This window comes from Neopelma chrysocephalum, unplaced genomic scaffold (assembly GCF_003984885.1).
Source record: "Neopelma chrysocephalum unplaced genomic scaffold, ASM398488v2 Primary Assembly neopelma1_67, whole genome shotgun sequence".
Lineage (NCBI taxonomy): Eukaryota > Metazoa > Chordata > Aves > Passeriformes > Pipridae > Neopelma > Neopelma chrysocephalum.
This window is the reverse complement of record NW_020897726.1, coordinates 10,393,970-10,402,796: the sequence shown is the minus strand read 5'-3', so window position 1 is coordinate 10,402,796 and position 8,827 is coordinate 10,393,970. Positions and strand designations below refer to the sequence as shown.

The 8,827-nt window shown below is 35.9% G+C and overlaps 1 pseudogene; it reads right to left on the bottom strand.

Moving 5' to 3' along the window:
- Positions 1 to 146: 146 nt before the first annotated feature.
- Positions 147 to 8,827, bottom strand: part of LOC113968248 — a 51,964-nt pseudogene continuing 43,283 nt past the window's right edge.

Sequence of the window (8,827 nt, the reverse complement as noted above, 5' to 3'; positions counted from 1 at the left end):
GATCTTGTGTGAGTGCCTGTTCACTAAGAAGGAAGCTGTGATAGAGCAGCCATCAGACAGCTATGCTTGTTGGATGTTACACTGTCACAGGCATTTACAAGGAGATGAAATCAAAGAGAAATGGACCATCTGAAATCAGTGCTTACCGAACAGGTATGGGCGGGAAGGGAAATGCCTAATGCAGGGTAAGAGAGAGTGAATACCTAAGTTGGAAAAAACAAAAGTGGTTGGTGGAAGCATAATAGAAGTTCTATACCAGATGCCTGGAATTGATCTTTTACTTGCTGAAGCAAAGGGCAAACCCCCACCAATTCCTTCATGGTGTTATCCCAGACTTCCTTATTTGTGGGTTTTGGATTGAATTCAAAACCTATAAATAAAGGAAACATCATCAGTATTAAGCCTGAACGATCTTCTATCCCATTCAGAAGTGTCTTGAAAACTCTTCCATCAAAATTTTCCTCCTCCACGTCTAGTCCTCAGACTAGAGCTCCAGACTAGACTGGAGCATCTTTTAAAAGTACACACTGAAACAAAATAACCCATGTATATGGGTGGTCATTTAAATTAAAAGCATTACATATATTTAATTTGAGCCAAAATTACGTGATTATTAGTAATAAGAATGGCACCACACATACAGTGCAGTTTCTGTGGCACAATGTCATATTATTACAAAATGCATATCACCTTAAATTGTCTAACCCTTGATTCTATTCCCTGAGCCCAAAATAAACCTAACTTTTGATGAATGTGCTGAAAATAGAGGAACAAAAGTCCCAACAGGCATACACTGCCCTCTGCAAGCATGCAACATATCTATCTCCATGTGTAACACATTCATCTAAATATATCAAAAGACTGAAAACATGATTTGTTTTATCTCTGGACTGTAAGGCAAGTAATACAATAATTTCTATGAGCTGAAATACTTCCTTGTGAAAAACACTAGCGCTGGGGTGTTATCAGGGTTTCTAATATTAATTTTCACAGAATGCAAGGAAAATATTTTAACATATAGATACATCTATTGTCACTGTATCTGCACAAAACTGATACTTCATGGCATAGAACTACTTGATGTTCCTTCTAGACATGACTATTAATAAACAGTATGGAAATAAAGGGAACACAGTGAATACAGGAAACAAGTAGGAAGAGGTGATGAGCATTTGCAGCAGTAAGGAAGAAAGGAATAGTCCAAAGCTTCACAAGTAAGGAGAAAGAAAGCTTTGCAAAGACAACTCTAAGGATTAGAACATCTACGCATTTACTAAGTACTATCACTTTCCCCTGTGTACAGAAAAATGGAGATTATCATAACTACATGCTCTTTCTGGACCTGAAAAGCTAAGCAGAATAGCTCTCTGTACAGCTCTATCACTTTTTATAACATTCACTGTTACAAAGTTGTCATAAAGAGCAGACTTCGGCATTGAGAATTGGAAAGGGAAGGGATTTTTTTTTTTGCCCAAGAGAACCTCTCTCTCTCTCTCATGCCCCTCAGAATATACTTGTAATCTAAAGAAAGTATGTGTGTGTGTGCATGTATATATATATATATATATATATATATATACATACATACATATACTGGAAAACAAATACCAGATCTGTACTTCAAATTTTTGAAACATAGCAACTTTAACAAAGCAGGTTCCTGAGACTCCCATTTTGTCTAGTAAATTTTACTTTTTTCTACCTTTAGAAAAGGAATCCAGAAATGTCCCATCAGTTCCCGATGATACACTTTTGAGAGGGGTCCAAGATAAAAACACAAGTGCTGCTGGTAAGTAAGATACCACGACATAAACTTTTCTTTTTTGCTTTGAGATTTCCAATGGACTGGCTCAAATACATGTTTTTCAGACTTCAAAGCAAAATTAGAAAACATTATCTCCTGAGCAACATGGAAGTGATAGAATGTTTAATGTTAATCTCCACATTAAAAAGTAGAAGCACACAAAATACAGCAGGAGAAGTACTCAGTCAGCAAGAGATACACTTCCAAAGATTGCAAATGCTGGAAGCAATACATACTTTCTCATGGTGATTTGAAACTTTTGAAGCTGAAAACAATATGATAGAACTCCTCATCAAACATTCTATCTAAAGATTTTTTTCAGTAATCAGTTTTGTCTAGACCAGACACAGCGTGATGGGCACACTGCAATACAGGCAGCATCTGGTATACTACTGCCAGTGCAAGCATTTCCAGCAACATTCAGAAAAGGCAAAAGAAAAAAAAAAAGAAAAAGCTGTTTTGACCTCAATAAAGATGTAAATTCTACCTTTTTTCCTTACACTTTTTTTTCCAAGGGAAGGAGCAAGGCAGTAGAGTTGGTGTCCCTGGCCATGGCAGGGAGGATGTAACTTAGATAATCTTTAGGATCCCTTCAAACCCAAATCATTCTATGAAGACTTGCAGGATTTTTTATTTATCTGCCTTCTTTTACCTAATAGCTCCAGATGTTTTACTCAGTTAAGGCTGCAATGATTTGAAATTATAATAGGAGGAAAGATGAGGTGGCCAAACACACAGGTCGCCTAGAGAGGTTGTAGAATTTCCATGGCCCTGGACAATCTGTTTTAACAAATCCAGTTTGGGCAGTGGGAGTGGATTATCTCAGAAGGTTCCTTCCAGTTGCAATGATACTATCAAAGTTCTTAATATATTTTTTTCCCTACAGAGAAACCCAATTTCCCTTGTGCACTCTGCAGAGGTTATCTTAACCACACTTACCCTGGAATATTTTGTATGAATAGTCAGGAATGGTTTCAAATATTGATGATTTCTTATAAGTAGCTATGTGGAAAGCTGTCATTTTATTCCAGTTATGTTATAAAGACAGCCTGCCATCTATTTAAAATGTCGAAATGGTGGCTAAAGGATTTCAGAAAAATGAATGTATCTTCTTTAAAGAAAGTTAATGTTTAAGATATGAATCATCTCTTTTTCAATTGGGATGTGTGACATGAGATAAAACCCAAACTAGCAGTATTTGGCACATTAACCTTTGATTGTTCTGTGTATGCAATTCCCAGCAAAGGAATGAATGTATGCATGAATGCATGTTCAAATAGCTTCAACATGGAAAGGAAGGTAAAAATTGATCATCCATTAGAGTCATCTTCAAACTGATGAAATTCTAGATGTAAAATTTGAATAGACTGCCATAACATCTCTTCTTTGTTTGTCTTGTTTAAAATACTCCAGATAAAATAGTTTCACAATTTATTTATTTGCATCCAGGAAACCTCAGGAAATCATTCTCCAGTGAGTAGAGGAACTGAAGCAAAGCAAGGGCCAGGATGAAAGAAGGAAAGCACTTTATAAGGACTGTTCTTTACCCATAAAGACATTTGTCTGTATGTCCATACAGACATTTGTTTTTCAGAGCAATGACAGTAATCAAATAACATTTTTCCAGTCCTTTATATGATGCAATAAAATATCGAGGAAAATCTCTGAATAGGATGTATCCTCCATACTTCATATAATTTTGTGTTAAATGCTTGCTTTTTGTTGGTGTCAGCTGCCTAAGAGCTTAAAAGAATATTCGTACATGTGCTTGTTCTTGAAAGCTGTACAAATTATAAAATCAAATAACAACTCACTCTCATTTAAAATATAATTTTCTATGTGTATGCAAACAAAGTAACAAACTAATTGTTAAATTTTTTATTCATTATTTTCCATTGATATTTTTCAGAAAAATCAGAAATATTTACTGAAATGGTTAAACATCCTACCTTGTGAAGACAGACACAGAATTCTATGATCACAGAAGACTCAGACTCTTTTGTTACAAAAGAGGAATATAAAGTAGCCACTAAGAAAAAAGAAGTATCTTTTATCAAAGTATGTGGTTAAAAGAGCTATCATGTAAATGTTTCACAGTGTAAACACAGGAACTTGGTGTGTGAAGGCCTCCTGAACCCCAATTCCATTCATAAAAGATGCCCAACAAATTACATGTAAGGACCATTCCTGTTGAAGGCTCTAACAGCAACCTTTGCAATATAGGAGTTTTGTTTTGAAGTGCTTTAGACATCCATTTTTGCCTACAGAAGTTATTGGATTTTTCTTTAAATCATTAACTGAAGGCAACAAGACAATAAATCCATTAATTTACAAGAGGGCTTTTTGATTTATCCATTCTCTCTTCTTGTTGTCACTAACTGGTAAGTCATAAACAATAAAGAGCACCCACCTCATTCTCCAAAATAGCTTTGAAATTTGAAGATTTACTAAACATAGAATGATTGTCTATTTAAATCTTCAGTAATTTTACCATACCAGCCAAGCACCATAAATCACTAGTGACATTGGCTAACAAGAGTTTAAGAGTTGGAACATGGAGTGTAATAAATTTCCAGACAGTTAAAAATCACTATAATTTTATTCTAATGCATTATAGATTGCCTGTAATGTCATCCTGGCCGGGGTGACCCATTTCTAATTTTGAACAGCTGTTCAGCTCGGGAGTTAGTTAATGATTAAATATAAATTGCCTGATTTATTAGTCTGAATGGCTGAGCTTCCAGGTCAATGCTATATAGACAAAATCATCAGTCTTGATGCTTTTCAGAAGTTAACTGTCTCCTCTTCTAGTCAAAAAGAATTTACTCTCAGAGGAAAAGGGTTGACATTCTCAATTAATCCTTTAAAATATTTTCCCCCTTAATTTACACAATAAAATCACTAATAAAACTTCAAATTTTGGAGATAAACTTCTTTTAACAATGTGTAAATCTTCAAATCCAGGGCCTGGAGACTAGCTGTGAGCGAAGGCCATTGACTTCCACAGAGCTTCCAGAGGATTTGGAGGTCTGCAAGGTCAGACCAATAGGGACCATCTCAGGTGTACTGGGTCAAACAAAAGTTTTCATGTGCAGATCGTACATCACCTTCACTGTTTTTCTCCCAAAGAAAAGATTATTTACATATTTTACATTTCTAGCATATTAATTTCAAAATCAGGTAAAAAAATTGATCTGTTTTAATGTTTTAATTGCACTGGGTTTTTTGGATAGCTTTATACTCTTACAATAATTTTTTCCAAACTGATTTAATCTTGATTTCTTGCCTCTGCTGAGAGATTTGCAGAAACAAAGATATTCACACTCTGATCTTAGAAAGCAAGGTCACAAGGATTTTAAGAAATCCAACTTAAAATATTTGTTCAGGCTGCCTTGGGAACTCACATAGTAGTGTGAATATTCTTTGTACTTTCTATTTCCTGTCATATACACTTATTTGTCAAAAAGGACGCTAAAATTCTAGATTTTGAATTGAGACAGCACCACTTCTGTAAAGACCTAAGAGAGACTGCTCAGCAATGGTGGCAATGCTGTGGCTGACTTGAATGGTTACTGGCCGTTAAATAGGCATGTGTTAGCTTTAATGATGTTTGTCTGCAAATAAAGCTAATAACCACACTGAAATATATATAATTTTAACATAAATACATTTCATTTTTATTTCAAAATTAATAGTTTCTGTAAAGGAGGAAGAAACCAAAAGCAATCAGCAAATAATATCTGACTGGTGCCTTCCACTTATTTGCAATCTAAAGTGCAATAGGGGCAGATGCAGGGCGACTCCATCCTGACCTAGAGGATTATTCAGTCTTTCTGCTCATTAACTAGAAGCTGCCCAGGCTGTCACAATATGTTCACAGTTGTATATAAATGTAGTGACTTAGTTACCAAGATTTCTCTCTAGCAATCATGCCAAAATCAGTTTCTCAGCAATACTTGATTTTTAGGAGATAAAATTATGGTACAGTACATTTTACTTCTCAGGATTTTGTTGCGAATTTATTTGTGGTTTGGGGTTGTTTGGTTGGGTCTTTTTTAAAAATTTAAACGATTTCTAATAAGGCTCACCTTGTCACCTTTGTCATCCCCCTCCCGCCTAGCACCCCCCCAGCCTCTTTCCCCACACAGTCTTCAAAAATTTAAGTTTAACCTCATGCTCAACAGAACATTCCAACTATTTGAAAACTCACACTAGGATGAACATTCAGGCAAAATCTTTTTACATCAAGTCAGTTGACCAACCTGCTGGCTAGCTCAGTAATTTTTTTTGTTCAGTTCACATCATCTTGACATTGGACTTTGTCTTCAACTACTTTGTCAAGTGAAGATGTGAGCTTACACAGAAAAGGGATGGGTAAATAGTATAGCCTAAAGCTTGTTTTTGGGGGTTTTGCTTGTTTTTTAATTATTATTATTTTTATTTTAAATAATATATTTTAATGACAATAGTTGTAGACAGTACTTTTAAGTCTGAAGGATGCAAACTTTAGAGGAAAGGTTTTGCTGTATTCTGTGTTCTTTCTGCAGCTCCTGGCACAATACTCTAACAACAATTTAGGTCAAAACAATGCAAGAACAGAATTATTATTTTCATTTTTTATATAGGCATGGTGACATAGGATGATTTAGCATGGGCAGACAGAATGGCTAGTGGCAGAAAACAGGCAGATTTCCTGCATGCTGATCTGCACCTTGGCGAAAGACCTTTTACAACACATCTATGCACCCTGCTCAGAAGGCATCAACATGCCCCTGCTTTGCTTTCAGGAGTTTCATACTGCACATACCTCAATGCAAGTTGCCTCAAACTGTTTTATTTCTGTAGAGTAACTACATAGCTAACAACAGGTAGTTCCACTTTAGGACAAAATTTTCCTGTTTCAGGTTTAATGAAAGAACTCCAACAGCAGTAAGGAGTGCATACCTCCACAAAAGCTGGATGGTTTTGCAGGATCAAAGATTTAGATCTCTTCTGCCATGTTTGATGCTTGAATTGGTGGTGTGCAACCAGGAAATTAAAAAAATATTTATAAATTAAAAATAAGAAGTGAATTGGAAAAGGGGGAAAGTTGCACCTTACAAATTAATATAGAAGGCTGACTTGATTTCTTTAGGGATAATGAGGCAGCCAATCCACTTTTTAATGGTGATGGATCTCAAACTGAGAGACTAATGAGGACTTATACTCAATAAGGGGACCTCACAGAGTTGGGCTGTAAGTAAAATTTCATCAGTCTAGCATTCAAGGCATAAGAAGAATGAACACAGTAACAGCTCTCTACTCTTTTTTAAGAGATACTTATTTCTAGACATCTCAAGTTTGCCTGCATGATAACATAGATCTGACTATTGTTCAAGTACATTCATCCATCAAAGGCTCAGGTAGTAAAGATGAGAAAGTGAGACAAACAGCAAAGAATGCCCCAACATCTCTGTGGGATTTGGTTTTTTGATACATAATAGTCTCCTTTATCAGAGTACTGCTTATCCTATGATTTTAGAATAGGAAAGTTGTCACTACAAAAGACACTATTTCCTTTTGTTACTTTTCCATATCATGTAACATAAATAAAGTCTTGCAATAGCAGAATTACATATTGCATTTTATATCCCAGCACTCCAAATTCTATGGGATAAATCACGTATTTCAAAAACATTTGTCATTGAGGAAGTTAGTGCCAGGGAACTGTGCTCCACAAATCACAGCAGAGAACCATTACTCTCCATAACAAGTCTGCTGGACAGTGCCCTTGTATAATCCTTTTCAGGCACAGCGTATGTTAAATTCTCTCATATATTAATACCAATGACTGTAATGATAAATAATACAAATTGCATCACATCCACAAAAAGGATGAACTTGTCCCAACTTTTTAGCCTTAACACTACTAAACTTTACTTCTCTTTTTTTTTTTTTGCATAGTCTAGGCATACTTATTGTAATATACATGTGAATGTAAAATCATAATTCTCACAAATATTTTTATCGGATAACTAGTCTCATAAAGAATGGAAATCTGATTTATTTTCACTCAAAATACTTATAAAACAATTTTGAAGACATAAATTATAAATTATAAAATAATTGTGAAGAAACAATCTTTTTTCCTATTTCCTAACCATATTTTCATTCAATTTACTGTAAATATATAGCAATTGTTGGACTTTATGGTATATTAAAACTTTAGCATGCGAGAAAGGATTAGTAGGCATGACCTCCCACAGAGTATCTTTAACCATATTTAAAATTTTTAAAATGTTTAAAATTACATACTGTACTAGTACCAGCCTGTGTATACTTGCCATTAAATAAAATTACTGTAACAATATTTATTATAATGTTGCCCATAGAACTACAGAATCATTTTGATCAGAAAAGTCCTTAAGATCATTGAGTTAACCCAGCACTGCCAAGCCCACCACTAAACCATGTCCCTAAGTGCCACACCTACATGTCTTTTAACTATCTCCAGGGATGGTGATTCATCCTGGGCACCCTGTTCCAGTTTTTGAGAACCCTTTTTGGTGAAGAAAGTTTTCCTAATATGCAATCTAATCATTCTCTGACACAACATGAGGCCATTTGCTCTTGCCCTATTGCTTGTTACTTGGGAGAAGAGACTGACTCCCACCTCACTACACCCTCCGTTCAGACAGATAGCAAGAAGGTCCCTCGTGAGTCTCCTTTTCTCCAGGTTAAACACCCCCAGCTCCCTCAGCTGCTCCTCATATGACTTCTGATTCAGACCCTTCACCAGCTTTGTTGCCCTTCTCTGCACACTCTCTAGCACCTCAATGTCTTTCCTGTCATGAGGAGCCCAAAACCGAATACAGGATGTGAGATGCAGCCTTACCAGTGCTGAGTACAGGGCGGCAATTGCTACTTTGATCCTGCTGGTCACACTATTTCTGATACAGGCCAGGATGCCATTGGCCTTCTTGGCCACCTGGGCACACTGCTGGCTCGTGTTCAGACTGCTGTCAATCTGTATCCCCAGGTCCT